Consider the following 13,271-nt stretch of genomic DNA (forward strand, 5'->3'; position numbering starts at 1 on the left):
TCATAATCTAAGATGGAAAGATCACATCGATTATATTTCTAAAAAAATTAAGCCATAAACTATTTCAACTCCGTCAAATTAAAAAATATCTTCCAGCTCCTTTCCGAATCCTTTTCTACAATGCCCACTTTCAAACACATATAGATTATTGTTCCCCAATATGGGACCATTGTGATGCTAAATCTCTTGACCGTCTTTCTCGACAGCAAATAATGGCCTTAAAATTAATTTTAGATGTTAACCATACCGCCGACATTATCGAACCCCTTACAGTCATCTTAACAATAAACTTACTACTCTCAAGCCAAATATTAATATAGTTAAAAGCAGTATACGCTTTAAAGGGCCCAAACTCTGGAATTTGTTGCCAGCCTCTTTAAAAACTTTAAATAACTTGAATCTTTTCAGGAAAAAACTTCTTCTTTACCTTAAATCTACTTCAAATACCTTATCTTAAAAACCTATAAGCTTATCTCTTATGATATGTGTTCTCCTTATTATAAGCATGCACATATTGTATATTTGTTAATACATGTTATATCTATATGTATTCAAACATTCTGATATATAACCCGCATAAACATGTACTTAAACTAATCTTTTAACTGATTTGTATATTTATTTTTTTCCTCTGTTGTAAATTATTGTGATGTGTTGTTTAATTTATTAGCTATATCTTTTGTATTATATTTTCTACGAATGGCAGGATGTTAGAAAGGCTATCATAGCCTAATCTTCAACCTTCTGAAATAAAGTCATTATTATTTATTATTATTATTATTATAGAGGTCATAATTTTTATCCGATTTAAAAAAATGTATTATTATATCACCGTTACACCCTAAGGAGAGAGAGAGTGAAATGGGGTTTAACGTCCACTCGACACAAACTAGGTCATTTCGGGACTAAGATATGGTTTAATTTTATTTCAATAATTCGCTTGCGCATAGGGGCCTTTAGCAGTGGGAGGAAACCGGATGACCCGGAGAAAACTCATGAGGTTGGACAGGCGACCCCACTCCTTGTCATGTACAACCAACACCCTAAGGACGGCTGAGTTTGAATTTCATGAAAATCGGCCCAAAACTGACAGACAAAATGGCCGCCGTTCGTTCTCAAATAGCGTAAAAATATGGTATATCAAGGTTGTGGACCCTATAGAGGTCACCATTTTTATACGCCCAAATTTTCATGTGGACGTATATTGTCGTCGCCCCTGTACCCCCGGCCGTCCGTCCACAGTTTGTTTGTGGACACTCTACAGGTCACAATTCTTATCCGATTTTGACGAAACTTGAAATATAGGTTTATCTCCAAAAGATCTCAGCTGCTTTCGATATTGGCATGTCTCGGATCGAAACTTCATGGATTATGGCCCCTGTTTGTACGAAAAATCACGTTTTTAGCTTGTGGACATTATAGAGGTCACAATTTTTATCCGATTTTGTTGAAACTTGAAATGTAAGTTTATAACCCAAAGATCTCGGTTCCTTTCGATATTCGCACATATCGGACCATGACTTCCTGAATTATGGCTCCTGATTGTACGAAAAATCACGTTTTTAGCTTGTGGACCCTATAGAGGTCATAATTTTTATCCTTTTAAAAAAACGTTTTAATTTATCACCGCTACACCCTAAGGATTGCTGAGTTCGAATTTCATGAAAATCACACCAAAACTGACTGACAAAATGGCCGTCCATCGTTCTCAAATAGTAAAAAAATATGGTATTGGTATATCAAGGTTGTGGACCCTATAGAGGTCAAAATTTTTATCCGATTTTGTTGAAACTTGAAATGTAAGTTTATAACCCAAAGATCTCAGTTCCTTTCCATATTCGCGCATATCGGACGGTATCTTCCTGAATTATGGCCCCTGATTGTACGAAAAATGGCGTTTTTAGCTTGTGGACCCTATAGAGGTCATTATTTTTATCCAATTTAAAAAAACATTTTAATATATCACCGTTATACCCTTAGGATGGTTTAGTTTGATTTTCGTGAAAATCGACCCAAAACTGACAGACAAAATGGCCGTCGATCGTTCTCAAATAACGTAAAAATATGGTATATCAAGGTTGTGGCCCCTGTAGAATTCACAATTTTCTTCTGATTTTGATGGAACTTGACATGTAAGTTTATAATCCAAAGATCTCGGTTCCTTTCGATATTTGTGCATATCGAATCGTAACTTCCTGAATTATGGCCCCTGATTGATCCGATTTTGATGAAACTTGAAATACATGTTTATAACCCAAAGATCTTGGTTACTTTCAATATTCATGCATATCGGATCGTAACTTCCTGAATTATGGCCCTTGATTTTACGAAAAATCACTTCTTTTTTGAGCTTGTTCTTTGTCCATCTCTTGCAAAATGTGGGCGTATATCGGATCGTAACTTCCTGAAGGTCACAGTTATTATCTGATTTTAAAAATCGTTTGAATATATCACCGTAACACCATAATAAAGGTTGAGTTCGAATTTCGTGAAAATCGGAACAAAACTGTCCGACGGAATGGTCGCCGCTTGTACGCGAATAGTATAAAAATATGGTATATCAAGGTTGTGGACCCTGTATAGATCACAATTTTAATCCGATTTTGATGATACTTGACATGCATGTTTATAACCCAAAGATCCTGGTCCTTTTGTTATTTGCGCATATCGAATCGTAACTCCCTGAATTATGGCCCCTGATTGTACGAAAAATCGCCTTTTTTAGCTTGTGGTTCCTCTCTGGAGGTCACAATTATTATCCGATTTAAAAAAACGTTTGGTTTTATCACCAGGGGTAGAAACTAACCTGAAATGGTCACTAGCCATTTGGGCTAGTAGCTTTCAGATCTTACTAGCCCAGCCAACATTCTACTAGCCCAGTAAGAAACTGACACCAGACGTAAAAAATTTGGCTCATTTAATAATACAACAAATAGACTTTGTTCATTGTTGCCTCTGTTTTTTCATCAAATATTGAATTCATTAATCAGTCATGAAGACATATATAATATATTAAAATTCAATTTGGCACATTTCATTTCATATTTCATATTTGTCCTTTGGAAGTTTAATCTTCAATACAATAGATTTTTTCAGGGGCCTAATTTGTATTTATATTTCATTTATGTTTTATAAATAAGATTGTGATGTGCAAAATAATATGATGTAATGCCCTTAAAATTTAATATCATAAGTTGTCACCGAGTGATGAAGTTATTTATAGCAGAGCACGTGTATTACGAGCGTCTTCATTGCCGTAATATATCGCTGTTATAAAACCTTTTAACATCCATGTTCTTCGTTAACTTGCTTCATGTATATATTTCAACGATTAGGTTAGGCGATTTATGATAATTAACCTGAAATATGACCGAAAAGTTATTTAATTATATCGACTTTCGCTTCATAATTCCTCGAGGTGTAAACAGAGGCTGTTCTGTACCCTCCCTCGTTATCATACAATTTCAACCAATCAGCAAGCTCGCTTACTCAGATTTCATACCGGTAAAGCGAAATGGAACAGACAAAGATTAAAAACACGTAAATGGCGACGATTTTCGGAACTTAGTTTCATGACAGTGTTCATTAAGTACAAAATATCAATTATTACAACTACCAAAATATCAGGTCGCCACACGGGCTAATTGTTTTTGAATTTCATTCGCCTGTACTGACGTTTATTCGCCATGGGCGACCGGGCGAGCGTTAGTTTCTATCCCTGTATCACCGTTAAATCGTAATAAAATTTGAATTTCCTGAAAATCAAACCAAAACTGCCGGACAAAATGGCCGGCGCTTGTACGCGAATGGTGTAAACATATGGTATATCAAGGTTGTGGACCCTGTAGAGGTCACAATTTTACTCTGATTCTGATGAAACTTGAAATGCATGTTTATAACCCAAAGATCTTGGTTCCTTTCGATATTTGCGCATATTGAATTGTAACTTCATGAATTATGGCCCTTGATTGTAGGAAAAATCACTTTCTTTTTAGCTTGTTCTCTATCCATCTCTCGAAAATGTGGGCGTATCCTGCCTGGCAGCCGCTGGTTATCAAATTTTGTTGAAACTTGAAATGTAAGTTTATAACCCAAAGATCTTGGTTCCTTTTGATATTTGCGCATATCGGACTGTAACTTTCTGAATTATGGCCCCTGATTGTACGAAAAATCGCGTTTTTAGCTTGTGGACCCTATAGAGGTCATAATTTTTATCCGATTTAAAAAAACGTATTATTATATCTCCGTTACACCATAAGGACAACTGAGTTCAAATTTCGTGAAAATCGGCCCAAAATTGACAGACAAAATGGCCGCGATTCATTCTCAAATAGCGTAAAAATATGGTATATCAAGGTTGTGGACCCTATAGAGGTCACAATTTTTATCCGATTTTGTTGAAACTTGAAATGTAAGTTTATAGCCCAAAGATCTCGGTTCCTTTCGATATTTGCGCATATCGGACCGTAACTTCCTGAATTATGGCCCCTGATTGTACGAAAAATCGCGTTTTTAGCTTGTGGACCCTATAGAGGTCATAATTTTTATCCGATTTAAAAAACCGTATAATTATATCACCGTTACACCATAAAGACGACAGAGTTCGAATTTCGTGAAAATCGGCCCAAAATTGAAAGACAAAATGGCTGCCGTTCGTTCTCAAATAGCGTAAAAATATGGTATATCAAGGTTGTGGACCCTATAGAGGTCACAATTTTTATCCGATTTTGTTGAAACTTGAAATGTAAGTTTATAGCCCAAAGATCTCGGTTCCTTTCGATATTTGCTCATATCGGACCGTAACTTCCTGAATTATGGCCCCTGATTGTACGAAAAATCGCGTTTTTAGCTTGTGGACCCTATAGAGGTCATAATTTTTATCCGATTTAAAAAACCGTATAATTATATCACCGTTACACCATAAAGACGACCGAGTTCGAATTTCGTGAAAATCGGCCCAAAATTGAAAGACAAAATGGCTGCCGTTCGTTCTCAAATAGCGTAAAAATATGGTATATCAAGGTTGTGGACCCTATAGAGGTCACAATTTTTATCCGATTTTGTTGAAACTTGAAATGTAAGTTTATAGCCCAAAGATCTCGGTTCCTTTCGATATTTGCGCATATCGGACCGTAACTTCCTGAATTATAACCCCTGATTGTACGAAAATTCGCGTTTTTAGCTTGTGGACCCTATTGAGGTCATAATTTTTATCCGATTTAAAAAACCGTATAATTATATCACCGTTACACCATAAAGACGACCGAGTTCGAATTTCGTGAAAATCGGCCCAAAATTGAAAGACAAAATGGCTGCCGTTCATTCTCAAATAGCGTAAAAATATGTGGACGTATTATGCCGTCGCCCCTGTCCGTCCGGACGTCCACAATTGTTTGTGGACACTCTACAGGTCACAATTCTTATCCGATTTTTACAAAACTTGAAATATAGGTTTATCTCCAAAATATCTCGGCTGCTTTCGATATTGGCATGTATCGGATCGAAACTTCATGGATTATGGCCCCTGTTTGTACGAAAAATCACGTTTTTAGCTTGTGGACACTATAGAGGTCACAATTTTTATCCGATTTTGTTGAAACTTGAAATGTAAGTTGATAACCCAAAGATCTCGGTTCCTTTCGATATTCGCGCATATCAGACTGTAACTTCCTGAATTATGGCCCCTGATTGTACAAAAAATCACGTTTTTAGCTTGTGGACCCTATAGAGGTCATAATTTTTATCCGATTTAAAAAAACGTTTTATTATATCACCGTTACACCCTAAGGATGGCTGAGTTCAAATTTCGTGAAAATTGGCCCAAAATTGACAGACAAAATGGCCGCCATTCGTTCTCAAATAGCGTAAAAATATGGTATATCAAGGTTGTAGACCCTATAGAGGTCACAATGTTTATACGCCCCCATTTTCATGTGGACGTATATTGTCGTCGCCCCTGTCCGCCTGGACGTCCGTATGTCTGGACGTCCGTCCGTCCATCCGTCCACAATTGTTTGTGGACTCTATACAGGTCACAATTCTTATCCGATTTTGACGAAACTTTAAATATAGGTTTATCCCCAAAAGATCTCAGCTGCTTTCGATATTGGCATGTATCGGATCAAAACTTCATGGATTATGGCCCCTGTTTGTACAAAAAATCATGTTTTTAGTTTGTGGACCCTATAGAGGTCATAATTTTTATCCGATTTTGTTGAAACTGGAAATGTAAGTTTATAACCCGAGGATCTCGGTTCCTTACGATATTCGCGCATATCGGACCGTAACTTCCTGAATTATGGCCCTTGATTATACGAAAAATCACATTTTTAGCTTGTGGACCCTATAGAAGTCATAATTTTTATCCGATTTAAAAAAACGTATTATTATATCACCGTTACACCCTGAAGACGGCCGAGTTCGAATTTCGTGAAAATCGGCCCAAAACTGACAGACAAAATGGCAGCCCTTCGTTATCAAATAGCGTAAGAATATGGTACAGTTCCTCCCAAATTTTTTGGACCGAAATTGCCGCGACGCGGTGAAAAAAAACTCTCAGAGAATTCTCTTAGATTTCACGGTGAAATTTCGCTTGATTCCGCGGCTTTTTTTCTCTAAGATTCGCTAGGAATTCACCGTTTTTCGATAAGAATACATCGTGTTTTGCCGTGCTTCCCGCAAGGAATTAGCGAGCCTACCTTAAGCTAGGGTCGAACTAATAATGTCTATAATAAATTAAAGGAGTTGTAATATAGTAATGCTCCCGTGAAACGTGTACATGTATAATGTACAGGCAGGTTTGAATAACAAATGAGTTAGGTAATCTCGGGAAGACATTTACCGGCATTCTGTATCGGTTAGGATTTTTTCCCCAACGCACTTTATACATACATAACGCCGGGCAAAATGTATGCAAACTATGAACAACTTACAATTTTTTAAACATATCAATTCATCTTCGTTTATAACTTAGATGTAATCCGTCAATTTGGGGCTGCTATCAAATCCAAACTTTAAATTATATACGATGAGCTTTTACACATTACTTCATTACTCGCAGCTTCGGTTAATCTAAATCAATCATCCATACAGCACGTACAGTAAATCACTCCGCGGGTCGCTTAACGGTATGTTACGTGGTCAGAAACGCGCCAAAAGATTGGGACTACATGTATATTCTTACACTGTTTTACTCGGAGAATAATATCCGCTGTGACAAAATACATCTACTTTATGTCACCCAATTCATTTCGGTGGGAGCAGATATTGAATAAAGCCATTTCAAGCACACATACATGTACATTACATGCACCTCATATATTTATACAATATCCACGAGTGTGTTAATTCTCGTCTTCACCCCGTTATAATTTACTTATTTTGAGTACACTTTCTGAATGATTCCATTCTTTTGTACGTCCAACTTGTCGATTTCCTACTGCATATACATGTACCCTGCAGTCCATGCGAAATGATATTTTTTTACTGGACATTTGGGCAGGTATTATTCCAACTATTGCTGGACCGAATGAGATTTTACTGGTCCAAAAAAGTTCATACCAAAAATATGCATAAAATAAGTAATAATGGCCTAAAACTCGAAAAACAACAAACAGTATTTTCATTCTATTGTTACTTAATATTATCTATGATACACGTAAATCATTATTATTTTCTATCAACAATAGTTGGGACTTATAATTAAATTTTTATCGCGCCAATATTTACAATCGTTTTACTGTTCTATAAATAGACCGCGTAAAGAAAATATAATCCCTTAGATGACAATCGAGTCTACCAGAAGCCAATGTTATTAATACAATAAAAGGACTTTCGTTTTAGTCTGGATTAACCTAGCCTACTACTTACTAGACTAGCTCGATATACGGTACTACGTACTCGAGATAAGATTTTGTTTACATTTTAAACAATAGTAAAATTAACACAATAAATTAAACGAGAATTCAACAGTCCGTGCACGAAGTGCCGTCAGTCAGTGCCAATATGGCGATGATTTAATATTTGTAAGTTGAGTGTCCGTTAACCCATCCACAAGCAAACCTGTCCATGGTTAAGGTAATACAGGTACTTGACTTGTATATTATTTAATTGATTAGAATAGATCACTTTTACTCATTGGTTGTTTATATTGTTTTATTTACCTAATAATCAACTAGCTTGGCTCGCCATCCCGACAGCGATTAGTTCGAGTTCAAATTCTTTATTCCTTTAAGCCAAAGAATCATCAGGTATAACATATAGTACAAACAAATAAATAAATACAATATGTACAAAAACAATATAGTTCACCGATGTTTTTGTAATAAAGAACAATAGTATTGTTTGTTGATTAGCGTTATAATTTTAGACAAAATGGTAAGTTCACCAATGTTTTTGTAATAAAGTAGACCCGTATTGTTTGTTAATTGACTTTATCCCATGATTTAAAAAATTGGCGATGGTTAATATTGGCTCAAAAATAATTCCTTAAATTGCGCCGGAGCCCCTTTTAGATTAATTGAATTCGCATAAAAACAACAAAGAGTGGCTACGTGCGATTTTATTCTTTGATCTTGATACACGGGACATTTCTGTTATTCAAACAAATCTGCACGAGAATGACAACATACAAGTTGACAGTTACCATTGGTTTGGGGTTCATGAAGAATAGGCTGTTCTATCGAGCCTACAGTTATTCTTTTCTAAAATAAAATGAGTGCCTTGGATTTTTGTGTGGATTTGATAGCGGTTATACTTTACGAATATTCTCTGACATCGGAGACTTGTGTCGTGTTCATTTCATTTTTGCGGTAAGTACAAGCTTCTTATGTCTGATTTGAAAGCGCTTTCGACTCCGGTTGCAAGTTCTATTTGTCACTTTTGTTACTTTCGCAGTGTACCCCCTCCCACCCATATTATTTTAATAGGTCATAATACATTATTATCATATACCGGTGACAGTCAAGATTTGCTAAAAACTTTTCGCTAAGTAACACAGCGTAAGAATATATAGTCCCCGTGTCGAACCCAACATCTCATGTTTTCGCGCGTTTCTGACCACGTGACGTACGGTTAACCGCATTGCGGAGTGATTTACATGTATGGCACTGTGATTTATGAATAGTTGATTTAGATTAACTGAAGCTGCGAGTAAAGAAGTTATGTGTAAAATCTCATCGAATATAATTTAAATTTTGGATTTGATAGCAGCCAATAAGATGAAATGATACATTTAAAAAATTGTAAGTTATTCATTGTTTGCATACACGTACATTGTGGCACCACGTTATACATGTACAGTGTGTTAGAAATACGACCGTAGCTGCCTCGCCAACGGTTAACATATCTTGTATTCAACTTAAATAAATTACATTTTTTGTCAACATGCTTACATCGGGATATCGGCACTCAAGCGATTCACCGTGTTTCACAGCGAAACACCATAATTCACCGCGAAACACCCTATTTCGCGGTGATTTGGCTAGCTGCCGTTTCGCTAGCGATTCTCCAAGATTCCACCGTGAAATAGAGTGTTTTTCCGCGGTGTTCGGCGATTATAGTCCCAAGCTCCAGCACTGTAGTGTATATCAAGGTTGTGGACCCTATAGAGGTCACAATTTTTATCCGATTTTGTTGCAACATGAAATGTAAGTTTATAACCTAAAGATCTCGGTTTCTTTCGATATTTGCGCATATCAGAATTTAACATCCTGAATTATGGCGTTTTTAGTTTGTGGACCCTATAGAGGTCATAATTTATATCCGATTTAAAAAAAACGTATTATTATATCACCGTTACACCCAAAGGATGGCTGAGTTCGAATTTCGTGAAAATCGGCCCAGAACTGACAGACAAAATGGCCGCCCTTCATTCTCAAATAGTGTAAAAATATGGTATATCAAGGTTGTGGACCCAATAGAGGTCGCAATGTTTATGCGATTTTGTTGAAACTGGAAATGTAAGTTTATAACCCGAGGATCTCGGTTCCTTACGATATTCGCGCATATCGGACTGTAACTTCCTGAATTATGGCCCCTGATTGTACGAAAAATCGCGTTTTTAGCTTGTGGACCCTATAGAGGTCATAATTTTTATCTGATTTTAAAAAATGTATTATTATATCACTGTTACACCCTAAGGACGGCTGAGTTCAAATTTCGTGAAAATCGGCCCAAAACTGACAGACAAAATGGCCGCCCTTCGTTCTCAAATAGCCCAAAAAATATGGTATATCAAGGTTGTGGACCCTATAGAGGTCACAATTTTTATCTGATTTTGTTGAAACTTGAAATGTAAGTTTATAACCCAAAGATCTCGGTTCCTTTCGATATTGGCCCATATCGGACTGTAACTTCCGGAATTATGGCCCCTGATTGTACGAAAAATCGCGTTTTTAGCTTGTGGACCCTATAGAGGTCATAATTTTTATCCGATTTAAAAAAACCTATTATTATATCACTGTTACACCCTAAGGATGAATGGCTTCGAATTTCATGAAAATCGGCCCAAAATTGACAGACAAAATGGCCGCCGTTCGTTCTCAAATAGCGTAAAAATATGGTATATCAAGGTTGTGGACCCTATAGAGGTCACAATTTTTATCCGATTTTGTTGAAACTTGAAATGTAAGTTTATAACCCAAACATCTCGGTTCCTTTCGATATTCGCGCATATCGGATCGTAACTTCCTGAATTATGGCCACTGATTGTACGAAAAATCGCGTTTTTAGCTTGTGGACCCTATAGAGGTCATAACTTTTATCCGATTTAAAAAACCGTATTATTATATCACCATTACACCCTAAGGACGAATGAGTTTGAATTTCATGAAAATCGGCCCAAAATTGACTGACAAAATGGCCGCCGTTCGTTCTCAAATAGCATAAAAATATGGTATATCAAGGTTGTGGACCTTTTTGAGGTCACAATTTTTATCCGATTTTGTTCAAACTTGAAATGTAAGTTTATAACACAAAGATCTCGGTTCCTTTCAATATTCGCGCATATCGGACCGTTACTTCCTGAATTATGGCCCGTGATTGTACGAAAAATCGCGTATTTAGCTTGTGGACCCATTAGAGGTCATAATTTTTATCCGATTTAAAAAACCGTATTATTATATTACCATTCCATCCTAAGGACAGTTGAGTTTGAATTTTGTGAAAATCGCCCCAAAATTGACAGACAAAATGGCCGCCGTTCGTTCTCAATTAGCGTAAAAATATGGTATATCAAGGTTGTGGACCCTATAGAGGTCACAATTTTTATCCGATTTTGTTGAAACTTGAAATGTAAGTTTATAACCCAAAGATCTCGGTTCCTTTCAATATTCGCGCATATCGGACCGTTACTTCCTGAATTATGGACCCTGATTTACGAAAAATCGAGTTTTTAGTTTGAAGACCCTATAGAGGTCATAATTTTTCATCCGATTTAAAAAAACGTATAATTATATCACCGTTACACCATAAGGATGACTGAGTTCGAATTTCGTGAAAAGCGGCCCAAAATTGACAGACAAAATGGCCGCCGTTCTTTCTCAAATAGCGTAAAAATATGGTATATCAAGGTTGTGGACCCTATAGAGGTCACAATTTTTATCCGATTTTGTTGAAACTTGAAATGTAAGTTTATAACCCAAAGATCTCGGTTCCTTTCGATATTCGTGCATATCGGACCGTAACTTCCTGAATTATGGCCCGTGATTGTACGAAAAATCGCGTTTTTAGCTTGTGGACCCTATAGAGGTCATAATTTTTATTCGATTTAAAAAAACCTATTATTATATCACCGTTACACCCTAAGGACGGCTGAGGTTGAATTTCGTGAAAATCGGCCCAAAATTGACAGACAAAATGGCTGCCCTTCGTTCTCAAATAGCGTAAAAATTGGGTATTTCAAGGTTGTGGACCCTATATAGGTCACAATTTTTATCCGATTTTGTTGAAACTTGAAATGTAAGTTTATAACCCAAAGATCTCGGTTCCTTTCGATATTCGCGCATATCGGACCGTAACTTCATGAATTATGGCTCCTGATTGTACGAAAAATCACGTTTTTAGCTTGTGGACCCTATAGAGGTCATAATTTTTATCCGATTTAAAAAAGCGTATTATTATATCACCGTTACACCCTAAGGACTGCAAAGTATGAATTTCGTTCAAATCGGCCCAAAATTGACAGACAAAATGGCCGCCGTTCATTCTCAAATAGCGTAAAAATATGGTATATCAAGGTTGTGGACCCTATAGAGGTCACAATTTTTATCCGATTTTGTTGAAACTTAAAATGTAAGTTTATAACCCAAAGATCTCAGTTTCTTTCGATATTCGCGCATATCGAACAGTAACTTTCTGAATTATGGCCCCTGATTGTACGAAAAATCACGTTTTTAGCTTGTGGACCCTATAGAGGTCATAATTTTTATCCAATTTAAAAAACCTTATTATTATATCACCGTTTCACCCTAAGGACGACTCTGTTCGAATTTCATGAAAATCGGCCTAAAATTGACAGACAAAATGGCCGCCGTTCGTTCTCAAATAGCATAAAAATATGGTATATCAAGGTTGTGGACCCTATAGAGGTCACAATTTTTATCCGATTTTGTTGAAACTTGAAATGTAAGTTTATAACCCAAAGATCTTGGTTCCTTTCGATATTCGCGCATATCGAATTGTAACTTCCTGAATTATGGCCCCTGATTGTACGAAAAATCGCGTTTTTAGCTTGTGGTCACTCTAGATGTCACAATTATTATCTGATTTAAAAAAAATGTTGCACTATATCACCGTTTCTACCTAAGGATGGTTGAGTTCAAATTTCATGAAAATCATACCAAAACTTGCCTGACAAAATCACGGTTGTGGACCCTCTAGAGGTCACAATTTTGATCCGATTTCGATGAAACTTGAAATACATGTTTATAACCCAAAGATATTGGTTCTTTTCGATATTCGCGCATATGGGATCATAACTTCATGAATTATGGCCCTTGATTGAACAAAAAATCATGTTTTTAGCTTGTGGTCCCTGTAGAGGTCACAATTTTTATTCGATTTTAAAAAAAACATGTGAATATATCAACATTACAGACTAAGATTTTGGTTCCTTTTGGTAATCACGGATACCTGAACTTAACTTCCTGGATTATGGCCCCTGATTGTTTGAAAAATTGCATTTTTAGCTTGCAGATTCTCTAGAGGTCACAATTTTTTTCTGATTTTAAAAACCGTTTAAATACATCACCATTCCACCATAATGAAGGTTG

The 13,271-nt window shown here is 36.3% G+C and overlaps 1 long non-coding RNA gene across 2 annotated transcripts in view; it reads left to right on the forward strand.

Moving 5' to 3' along the window:
- LOC126828432 (uncharacterized) overlaps nucleotides 1–13,271 on the forward strand; it is a 46,847-nt gene that overhangs the window by 20,138 nt on the left and 13,438 nt on the right. The gene's annotated exons all lie outside the window — the stretch shown is intronic.

The sequence above is a fragment of the Patella vulgata genome, chromosome 7 (assembly GCF_932274485.2).
Source record: "Patella vulgata chromosome 7, xgPatVulg1.2, whole genome shotgun sequence".
In the NCBI taxonomy this organism is placed as follows: Eukaryota; Metazoa; Mollusca; class Gastropoda; family Patellidae; genus Patella; species Patella vulgata.